We start from the raw sequence: 12,537 nt of genomic DNA on the forward strand, positions 1-12,537 counted from the left end.
TAATGGCGTGGGTTTCTGTGAAAAATGAGGAAGATGCAGGATGATGTATTCCAAAAATGAAGAAATATTCAAATGACGAAGTAGTACAACTGTGGGCAACAAGAGAAGTCAAAGCTAACGTAAAAGCAAAAGAGGGCATACAACAAAGCAAAAATCTGGGAGGGGAGCCCAGAGGAAGATGGAGAGCAAGCAAGGAATGATTGTGAGAGGGACAGAAGGAGAAGAAAAAAAAGGGGGAATAAAAATAAATAAGGGATGGGGTAAGAAGGGGAGGAGGGGCATTAATGGAAGTTAGAGAAATCGATGCTTCTCTAACTCTAATTCTGCTCTCCATCTTCCTCTGGGCTCCCCTCCCCCTTTCTTTCTCCCTAGGCCTCCTGTCCCATGATTCTCCCCCTTCTCCAAATCTGTATCACTTTTGTCAATCAACGTTCCAGCTGTTAGCTTCTTCCCTCCCCCTCCTGTCGTCTCATATTATTTCGGATCTCCCCCTCCCCCTTTCAAATCTCTTACTATCTCTTCTTTCAGTTAGTCCTGACAAAGGGTCTCGGCCTGAAACTTCGACTGTACCTCTTCCTAGAGATGCTGCCTGGCCTGCTGCATTCCACCAGCATTTTGTGTATGTTGCTTAAATTTCCAGCATCTGCAGATTTCCTCGTGTTTGGGCTATAGTAACCCTAGGTAATTTCTAAGCTAAGGACATGTTCGGCAGAGCTTTGTGGGCCGAAAGGCCTTTATTATGCTGTAGGTTTTCTATGTTTCTATGAGAGAACCTGGCGAAGTTGTCATATCAAAAAAAAGAGAAGGGGTAGAGTTAATTAAAAAGGAAAATAATTGTGCAGCAGATAAAAAGACTGAAACAGTGAAATTGAAAAAGAGAAGAACTGAAGAAAATGAAGGGGAAAAGTGTGTAGATGTTGAAAGAAATGCAAAATCTGTAATATGAATAGAAACACAGCAGAAACTGGATACGAAGTGTTTCAGAGCCCATTGGATAATACATGGATGTACCTTTACACTAAACTAATTCTATACCAAGTGAGTAGGCAATGTGGAAAACTGCAGTACATGTTCCATGTTTAGTTTTGACTGCTACCCGTCCAGACTCTTTCTACCTGGAATATAGCACAGAAATAGCCCTTTAGACCCACAATGTTGTGCCAAACCAAATAAATTAGTAATCAAATTGCCAACTAAACAAAAACCTCATGCTACACAATGTCCACATCCCTCCATTTTCTTTATATTCATATGCCTATCTGTCTCTAAAAAGACCCTAATACAGCTGTCTCTACCACTACCCCAGACAGCTCATTCTAGGCACCCACTACTCGCTGTAAAAAAAAACTTGCCTCTCACACTTCCTTTGAAATTACCCCCTCTCACCTTAAATGTATACCCGCTGGTATTAGAAGTATCCACCCAGGATGAAATAAAGATACTGTCTTTCTACTCTATCTATGCCCCTTGGGGTATATGGGGTGTCAGGGAGGGGTAGCACCTCTGGTGGGGGAACATGTTGCGTCCTTTTCAGGGCGGTTAGTCCACCTTTGGTCCCCACCTGGTGCTCAGCTTTCACCTGTGGCTCCCCGTAGCTGTTTGCGTGCGACAGCAGCCACACTCCAGGCAACGGCTTCGACAAGCCGGCTAAACCAGGTGAGGGTAGCTGACGGGTCTCAAACCCTCGGTGAGATAGGGAGTTGTCTATCCCAGCATGTGAAGACAGACTCTGGCGGATTGAGCGGACGAGACCAGCGGAAGGTCCAACGGTCAAGAAGGCGGTCTCTGCAAGCGTCGTGGAACGTGTAGAGCAGGACAAGACACAGAAGACGTCCTGGTCATCCACTGCGCCTAGTCCCATCTCCAGCCGTCTAGACTCTGCCTTGCCACTGGATCCAGATGGGAATTGGGAAGAGAGAGTGAGGCTGACGCTGCGCAACTCTCCCTCACTTAAATCCAAATCACGCGCTAGTCTCGACACCATCATTATGGTGTCGAGGTCCTCTTCGACGTCAACGATGGACGAACAACAATGCCTCTTGTAATCTTATAAACCTTTATCAGATCCCCTCTCAGCTTCTGCCGCTCTAGAGAAAACATCCCAAGTTGTCCAACCTCTCATGACAGCACATGCCCTCTAATCCAGGCAGCATCCTGGGAAACCTCTTCGGCACCCTCTCCAAAGCCTTGACAACTTTCCTGTAATGGAGTGACTGGAACTGTACGTAGTATTCCAGATGTGGCAGAATTAGAGCTATATGAAGCTGCAACTTAGCTTCTTGACTTTCAACCTCAATGCCTCAACTAATAAAGGCGAGTATGCCTTATCCCTTCTTCACCACTGTGTGGCCACTTTCAAGGAGCTCTGAACTTGGACACAAAGATTCCTCTGCTCATCAACACTGATGAGGGTCTTGCCCTTAGCATTGTACTGTCCCTTTACATTTGACCTACCAAGGTACAACACCTCACACTTAGCTGACATTTCTCCACCTATACCTGCAACTGGTCTATGTCCTGCTGCATTCTTTGCCAGTCATTTACGCTAACCACAACACCACCAATCTTCATATCATATGCAAACTTACTAACACACCCTTCCAGATAATTTACAATGCCTATAAAAATTATTCACCCAACCCACCCCTCCAGGGAGTTTTCATGTTTTATTGTTTTACAACATTGAATCAAAATGGGTCAATTTTGTTTTTTGGCACTGATCAACAGAAAAAACTGTCAAAAGAAAAAACAGATTTCTACAAATTGGTCCAAATTTATTACAATTATTAAACACAAAATAACTAAATGCATAACTACTTAACCTCCTACATGTCAGTATTTAGTAGATGCATCTTTGGCAGCAATTACAGCCTTAAGTCTGTGTAGATAGGTCTCTATCAGCTTTGCACATCTGGACACTGCAATTTTCCCCCATTCTTCTTTACAAAACTGCTCAACCTCTGTCAGATTGCATGGGGACCATGAGTGAACAGCCCTTTTAATATCCAGCCACAAATTCTCAATCGAATTGAGGTCTGGACTCTGACTTGGCCACTCTGGGACATTAACTTTGCTGTTTTTAAGCCATTCCTGTGCAGCTTTGACTTTATGCTTGGGATCAATGTCTTACTGGAAAAGAAATCTCCCCAAGTCACAGATCTCTTGCTGACTGTATCAAATTTTCCTCCAGGATTTCCCTGCATTTTGCTGCATTCATTTTACCCTCTACCTTCACAAGCCTGCTAGGGCCTGCCACAGTGAAGCATCCCCACAGCGTGATGCAGCTACCGCCATTCTTCACAGTAGGGATAGCGTGTTTTTGATGATGTGCAGTGTTTGGGTCTGATGTCCAGAAAGCTCAATTTTAGTTTCATCAGACCATAGAACCTTCTTCCAGCTGACTTCAGAGTCTCTTACTTGCCCCCTGGCAAATTCCAGCTGAGATTTCATGTGAATTCCCCCCGCTCCCCCCCCCCCCCACAACAGTGGCTTTCTCTTTGCCACTCTCCCATAAAGCTGTGACTGGTGAAGCACCCAGGCAACAATCTCTCCCATCTAAGCCACTGAAGCTTGTAACTTCCAGAGTTGTCATAGGTCTCTTGATGGCCTCCCTCATTAGTCCCCTTCTTGCACAGTCTCTCAGTTTTTGAGGAAGGCCTGCTCTAGGTAGATTTACAGCTGTGCCATATTCTTTCCATTTCTTAATGATTTACTTAACTGCACTCCAAGAGATATTCACTGACTTGGAAATTTTCTTGTATCCATCTCCTGATTTGTGCTTTTCAATAACCTTTTTACAGAGCTGTTTGGAGCATTCTTTTGTCTTCATGGTGTAGTTTTTGCTAGGATACTGACTCACCACCCGTTGGATGTTCCAGCTACAGGTGTATTTTTACTACAATCAATTGAAATGCATCGTCTGTACACAGGTGATCTCCATTTAACTAATTATGTGACTTCTAAAATCAGTTGGTTGCACCATTGATGATTTTGTGTGTCATATTAAGGGGGGTATGGTGAATATTTACAATCAATTATTTTGTATTTTATATTTGTAATTAATATAGATCACTTTGTAGGGAGCTGTTTTCACTTTCACACAAAAGAGTCTTTATTCTGTTGATCAGTGTCAGAAAAAGCCAAATTAAATCCATTGTGATTCAATGTTGTAAAACAATAAAACATGAAAACTTCTAAGGGGGGGATGAATACTTTTTATAGGCACTGTATATATATCACACACAACAGATGTCCCAGTACAGATCCCTGCAGAACACCACTAATCGCTCCAGCTAGAATAAGTTCTTTCAACCACCATCCTCTGTCTTCTAAGGGCAAGCCAGTTCTGAATCTAAATGGCCAATTCACCACTGATCCCATGCACCTTCTGGATGAGCCTCCCATGAAGGACCTTGTCAAATTGCTTTACTAACATCCGTGTAGACAATATCCACAGTTCTACCTTCAACAATCACCCTCATCACCTTGTCAAAAAGCTCAGTCAAGATAGCAAGACATAACTTGCCTCGCACAACGCCATCCTGGCTCACTGTAATTAGATCATGGTTTTCTAAATACTCCTTCAATCCCTTCAAATTCTACTCTGTCCTAAATTTCTATGGCTCTTGAGTTGAAAACAGTTTCCCTCTCTGTCCTTTTTGGGGAACCTCTCACGAACCCATCTCTCCCTCATCATCCCTCTCTCCATCTCAGGAGCAACCACCAGAGTTGGTCAGCATTCTTCAGCTTGACCACTTCAAGTTTCATTGATGAATATTTTACTGTGAATTGTCCCCTTAGGGTCCAAGGTCTTGGGCACAAGGTGGCCTCAATCATTGCTCTCATCCATTGAGAATTTCATCCGTTTCCATTAGATTGTCAACAACTGTTCACTTTTCTATTGAAATCACATTCCTACTCAAATTGAGATGGTTAGTATTTCTAGTTGTCATTTGAGTTCTTGCAATATTCACCTCATTTAGATCTCACTTTCTTCTTCAAATTTCAATAGTTAACCCACATTTCAAGTTCGTTGGCTCTATGACTCTAAGAGGAAATGAAAAAAATATAATATGTGTATTGGGACCTGTAGATAAACCAATTTAATATAATTCCTGATGAATCTATTGGCAAATGGGCAATTGGGAAACCGTATATGGCAACAAGGTAAAGGAGACGACTGAGCATGTACATAAACTACTTTGTGGATTGTTGAAGCTGAGGAAAAACATAGAGAAAAGCTGAAGATGAGCTCAGGTACTAATCAAAGCCAAAGACATATCATGTACACATTAATTAGAAGAAAAAGTAATTTGTTAGTATGTTGAGCCAATGTAGTCATAGGAAACTACAGCACAGAAACAGCTGATCTAGTCCATGCCAAACCATATAAACTGGCCTGCACCTGAACTGTAGCCCTCCAAGCCCCTCCCAACAAAATACCTCTCCAAACTTCTCTTAAACGTTGGAATCAAAATCGCATCCACCACTTACACTGGCAGCTTGTTCAACATTCCCCCCATCCTCTTAGTGATGACGTTTTCCCCCATATTCCCCTTAAATATTTCACCTTTCACCCTTAACCTATGACCTCTAGTTGTAGTCTCACTGAACCTCAGTGGAAAAAGCCTGCTTGCATTTACCAATCTATATCCCTCATAATCTTGTATACCCCTATCAAATCTCCCCTCAATCTTCTATGTTCCAGGGAATAAAGTTCTAATCCATTCAATCGTACTTTATAACTCAGCTCCTCCAGTCCCAGCAACATCCTTGTAAATTTTCTCTGTACTCTTTCAATCTTATTTACATTTTTCCAATCTTATTTACAATACTCCAAATTAGATTTCACTAACATCTTATATGTTCAATATAACATCCCAACTCCTCTTCTATTTCACACACGCCTCCCCTCACTCCATCCTCCTGCCACCCCAACAAGGATAGGGTTCCTCTTGCCCTCACCTACCTCCCCACCAGCCTCCACATCCAGCACGTAATTCTCCATAACTTCCACCATCTTGAACTGGATCCCACCAGCAAGCACATCTTTCCTTCTGCACCCGCCCCCCCACTTACTCTCTGCTTCCTGCAGGGATTGCTCCCTGCACAACTCCCTTGTCCATTCATCCCTCCCCAATGATCTCCCTCCTGTCACTTATCCTTGCAAGCGGAACAAGTGCCACACCTGCTCCTACACCTCCTCCCTCACTACCCTTCAGGGCCATAAACAGTCCTTCCAGGTGAGGCAACACTTCCACCAGAAAAAGCAAGATCTCCCAGTGGCCACCCATTTTAATTCCACTTCCCATTCTGACATGTCCATCCATGGCCTCCTCTACTGTTGCGATGAGGCCACACTCAGTTTGGAGCAGCAGCACCTTATATTCCATCTGGGTAGCTTCCAACCTGATGGCATGTATATTGATTTCTCGAACTTCCAGTAATGTCCCCCCTTCTCAATTCCCCATCATCTTTTCCCTCTCTCGCCTTATCCCCTGGCCTTCCCTTTGCCTCCTTGTGGTGCTCCTCCCCCTTTTTCACTTTCTACCATGGCCTCCTATCCTCTCCTATTAGATTCCCCCTTTTCTAGCCCTGTATCTCTTTCACCAATCAACTTTCCGACTCTTTACTTCACCCCTCCCCCTCCCTTCAGTTTCACTTATCACCTTGTGTTTCCATCAAAATTAGCCCTTCTCCAACTCATAAACTAGAAATGGACCAACACATCGGAAGGGGAATGGGAAATAGAATTAAAAGGTTTGGCCACTGTAGCGGAATGTGCAGAGGTGCTTGACAAAGCAGTCTCCCAATTTACGTTGAGTCTCACCAATATAGGGGAGACCACATTGGGAGCACCAGATGCAATAGACAACCTCAGCAGATACGCAGGTGAATTGTTACCTCACCAGGAAGACTGGGGCTGTGAATGTAGGTGAGGGAGGAGGTGAATAGAAGTTAGGGAGGAGGTGTACGGGCAAGTGTAGCACTTGGGCTGCTTGCAGGGATAAGGGCCGGGAGGGAGATTTGAGAAGAGGAATGAATGGACAAGGAAATTGCAGAGGGAGAGGTACGTTTAGTGATAGGATCCCTTTGGACCATTTTAACCAATTTCCCCCGGGATCAATAAAGTATGACTATGGCTATGACTATGGAGAGGGTAGAACAGTTTCTTTAAGATTATGGATTTAACACTATCCTTCCATCAGAACCTTTAATTCATTTATAATGAAACCTTCACAGATGCCAAGAAATAAGTTTTATCCTGCCAAGACATAACATCCTTTTCAAGGAAAATACTATGAGGTGCATTCCACAAAGCTGCAAATGCAACTGTCCCTTGTGGCTTTGATTTTGTGCAAATTGTACCCAAAAAATTGCTCTGGCTTAATGAAAACAGGTGATGAATCCTGGAACCTAGTCTTTGCAGACAATCTGATGCTGCTTGGTGTGCCCAGTGGGATGAGTCAACTTCACAGATGGATTTCCTGTTTATTAACAATCTTCATTGCTTTTTCTATTCTGCTTTAATTCAAAATATCTCCCTGTAACAGTATTTTCGAATGAATCTATTTTTACCAGGAAACAGATCATATGCATTTACATTTTTTCTTTATTTGACTTAATTTGGATTAATTTATATCGACTTTGTTAGATTTAAATAGGGTTAATTGATACAGACTGCACACTGCAGTTCCTGACGAGACGGTGAGTTGCATAGTGGGAGAGGGAGTTTTAAATAGTGATATTTCAGTAATATTATAAATGTGTTGTTAATTAAGCATACTTTCTTTGTTTAAGTAACTCAATACAAGTCTCATGTAGAAGTATATAAATTACATATGTCATCATGCCACTGTGTCATATGTACACAACTCAATTAAAACTGAAAGTGAAACTAGATACATTATTCCTGGCTCTGTGTTTTTGCTTTTAATTAGTATTATATTTTGGAGTTACAAAGTATAACAGTGGTGACAAGGAAGTTTTAAACAAACCCGAGATGACTACCTGTCTGTTGAAGCACAGTGGGATATTAGAGTTTAAATTAAGAAAAGGTCAGCAAGACATTAGAGTTTAAAAAAAAATTAGTGTGATATTCTAGTTTAAAAAAGGCAGAAAATGGAAGAATTAATGAGTTCAGAAACAGTGAGTGCCGAATGTTAATGATCACAAATTTGAAAAAAAGAGCAGAAATGACTGGTTACATCAGAAAGAGAGATGCTTAATTGCACAATAGATAAATAGCTGCTGTATATGGGATGAATTGAACAGTATTTTGAAGTAAATGAAATAGCTAATGAGAAACGAGTGCCAGTTTTGCTGAGTGCATTGGGTGTAAAGGCATACAGACTGCTTGGAATTTTGGCTGCTCCGATCTAACCAGCTAAAATGAGCTTTACTGATATCATGAAATTAATACAAGGACATTTAGAACTTCAGGTATTATTGATTGCAGAATGTTTTAGGTTTCATAAGGGGAATCAATTTCAGTGTACATGGCTGAATTGAAGAGATTGCCTGAACATTGTCAGTTCAGTAATAAGCTTAATGATGCACTGAGAGATCATTTAGTTTATGGAACCTTACAAGAAAACATTCAAAAATGGCTCCTAACTGAAGCTCAAATTACATTTAAAAGAGCAGTTGAAATAGCTGTATTAATGGAAACAGCAGACAGAGACACAATTGAATTACAGTCAGGAATGAAAGTGAGCGTGAACAAAATTGTAACATCTAAACAGAAACTTAGATGGCTGAACAAATTGTTTTACTGTTGTAGCAGGGGCTCATATACACCAGAACAATATAGATTTAAGGGTGAAACTTGCAGAAAATGCAACAAAATAGGACACATACAAACTGCAAGTCAGGCAGACAAAAATCAATGGACTGCACAGGGAAGAGAAAAATATAAAAAGTTTCATTTTCAAGAAGAGCAGTAATCTGTATGCTGCTGATGCAAAATCTAATTATTTGATAGACATAGGAGTAGGTAGCCTGAAGATTTACAATGTGTAAACTAACAATGGGCAAGCAAGCTGGTTTACACCAGAAGTGAAGGGCAAATTATTTAAAATGGAATTGGACACTGGTTCAGCTGTTTCAGTCGTTTCTCAATGGCATTTTAAAGATACTGAAATGAAGTCTACAGGCATTTAATGAAGAACTTATACCGGAGAAAAGGCAACTTGTGTAGGAATGACATTCATAACAGTGAGATACAACGAACAAGTCATATTGGGCTTGTACATAGTAAAAACAGAAGAACCTGCATTGTGGGGTTGTGAGTGCCTGGAACAACTACAACTTGATTGGAGATCCACCCACCATGTACATGCCACATCCCCTAAAATCGAAAGTGAATTAGGTACTGAATGATGCACAACATGTTCAAGGATGGTATTGGAAATTCAAATATATCAAGGGTAAAATAGTTTTAAATGAAAAAGCCACACCCAGGTTTTGCAAAGCCCATCTGGTTCCTTATACCATCCATGATAAAGTAGCCGGTGAGCTAGATCGCACAGAGACTGAAGGAGTTCTTTCCAAGGCTGAGTGGAGCCTTGGCAAAGCTTAGAAGAATGGGCCTGCCAGGATCTTTGATGATTTTAAGGTCACCATTAATCAGGTACTAAAAGTAGATCAATACCCTCTGCCCAGGATAGGGTATATCTTTGCAAACCTTTCTGGTTAGCTGAGGCCTGCCTACAGACGGAAATAGAAGAGTAGTCTAAAATGTTCCTTACCATGAACACTCAAAGGGCTTTATTGCTATGATAGGCTGATTTTTGGAGTAGCACCTGCACCTGCATTCTGGCAGAAAACCATGGACCAGGTCTACAAGGCTGTCCAGGCACTCAATGCTGCCTGGATAACATCATTGTTACCAGTAAGGATGACGAGGAACATACCGAAAATCTCAAGACCGTGTTAAAAAATAAGATTATGGACTCAGAGCATGACACAACAAGTGTCAATTCTTTAAACAAGCATTACTTACTGTGGTCTCACAATTTCGACGCACAAGGATTACACAAGTGCGCAGAGAAAATTCAAGCAGCGGTGGATGCCCAGGGCTGCAACATATGTCACAATTGTGGTCCTCTTTAGGATTTGTCAATTACTATAACAGATTCCTGCCAGTCTACTGTGATCCAGCCCTTGAACTCATTACTACTGATCAGGGAGAAATGGCAATGGACAAGGCAGTGTGAGTTGGCTTTCCGTATGGAAAAGGAAATGATGGTGTCAGATACCGTACTCACACATTATGATCCATGTCATCCAGTGAAACTTGTTCTGTTCAAGATGTGAACACTTCCAGAAGAAATATCCATAGCTGTCAGAACCACTTCCTGCAGTCCCAGAGTCAACTTCTACAACCACCACAGAAGAGGCCCCAGAATGAGATTGTTTCTCTTGCTAATCAGAGTGACCACCCCCACCAAGAATGATGTTATGCCACAAGAGTAAGAAATCCTCCACAGCGATGAAATATTTAGGCTTCAATGCAACAATTTAAAATTTACAATGCTGTGGATATGTATATAATAGTTGAGATGGAGTTTATAGCTAAGCAGGGAGGACTGATGTGTATTTAATATTTCAGTAATATTGTAAGTATATTGGTTGAGCATTCTTTCTTTGTTTAAATAATTCATTATGGGTTATATGTAAAAGTACGTAAATGGCAAATGTCATCACGCCACCACGTCATGTGTGCATGCCTCACTTAAAGTAAAAATGAAACTAGATACTTTATTCCTGGCTCTGTGCTTTTAATTAGTTTTAGGTTTTGGAGTTACAAAACATAACAGAGGACAGTTGAGACATTCTGCGTGACACAGTTTCCGAAATGAGTTGAATTGCATAACAGCTGGGAGTGTAAAAGAAGTGAATTAGGGGCAGTCAGAACGTTCTGCATACAACAGTTCCCGAGGTGACATTGGATTGTGCATAATTAAGCACCTGGGAAGGTTCAATAAAAGAAGTTAAATTTAAGCAGAGCGGCCATTGTGTGAGTGAGCATGTATTAGAGTGGGGTGTTTAGGCTTTGGCTCAAAGAGGATTTGGCAAGAAAGAGATGATACATAATTTTTATTTATTTATTTTTGTTATTGCACATTAAGAGCAGTGGGAATGCCAGGGCTGTAGGAAAGCAGGGAGATCCCTAGTGTCCCTAACAGAAGTGCATTCAACTGTAACTTCTTTCAGGCCACGTTAAGGAGTTGGAGCTGGAACTGGATGAACTCCAGGTCATTTGGGAGTCTGAGAGGTTGATCAATAGGACATACAGGGAGGTAGTTACACCCAAGGTGCAGGACACAGGTAATTGGGTGACTGACATTAGGGGAAAGGCTATAGGGAGCCAATGGTAGAAAAGGAGTCGAGGTCCTACAAAGTGAGTTCAGGGAGTTAGGTGTGAAGTTAAAGGACAGGACATCCAGGGCTGTAATTCAATATTGCTATCCATGCCACCTGCTAGTAAATAGGATGATCATACGGGTTGACATGCAGCTAAGGAGATAGCACAGGAGGGAGGACTTCAGATTTTTAGATCATTTGTCTCTCTTCCAGGGATGGTGTGATCTGTATAAAAGGTCAGCTTTCACCATAATTTGAGGGGGACAAACAGCCTTGTGGGAAGGTTTGCTGGAGCTGCACAGAGGGGTGGTTAAACTAGAGTTACAGGGGGATGGGAACCTCTAGTGGAGTGGTTGTGGAGAACAATGTTGTTAAGCCTACACATGAAGTCGGGAATTGAAAAGTTGAGCATAGTGGGACTAATGTTTTGAGTTGTGTCAGTGCAAGGAGTAAACTCTGAAAGGAAGATGAACATAAGGTATGGATCAGCATGTGAAATGATGACGTTGTAACCGCTAGAGAGACTTAGTTGCGGGGGGACAGGACTGGCAGCTCATTGTTCCAGGGTTCCATTGCTTTAGACAGGATAGAGCGAGAGGGATTAAAGGAGGAGGTGTGGCATTACTGGTCAGGGAAAATGACACAGCAGTGCTCAGACAGGACAGACTAGAGAGCTCATCTATTGAGGCTATATAGATAGAATTGAGGAATAAGAAAGAAAATTTTAGTGGGATTATATTATTGACCACCAAATAGTCCATGGGATTTAGAGGAGCAAATTTGTAGAGAGAATTCAGACTGGTGCAAGAAATGTAAGGTTGTGATTATAGGTGATTTTAACTTTCCGCATATTGACTGGAACTCCCAGACTGTAAAAGGGCTGGATTGGATAGCGTTTGTCAAATATATTCAGGAAAACTTCCTTAATCAGTACTTAGAAATCCCAGCAAGAGAGCGTGCAATACTATATCTCCTATTAGGGAATGAGACAAGGCAGGTGGCAGAGGTTTGTGTAGGAGTACAGAGTTTGTATGTTTGAATAAAAGGCAAAGGTAACAGGCTTAGGGAACTTTGGTTTTCGAAAGATATTGAGGCCTTGCTTAAGAAAATGACGGAGGTGCGTAGCAGGGATAGGCAGGTAAGAGCAAATGAGGTGCTTAAGGAGTAGAA

Source organism: Mobula hypostoma, chromosome 7 (assembly GCF_963921235.1).
Source record: "Mobula hypostoma chromosome 7, sMobHyp1.1, whole genome shotgun sequence".
NCBI classification, from domain to species: domain Eukaryota; kingdom Metazoa; phylum Chordata; class Chondrichthyes; order Myliobatiformes; family Myliobatidae; genus Mobula; species Mobula hypostoma.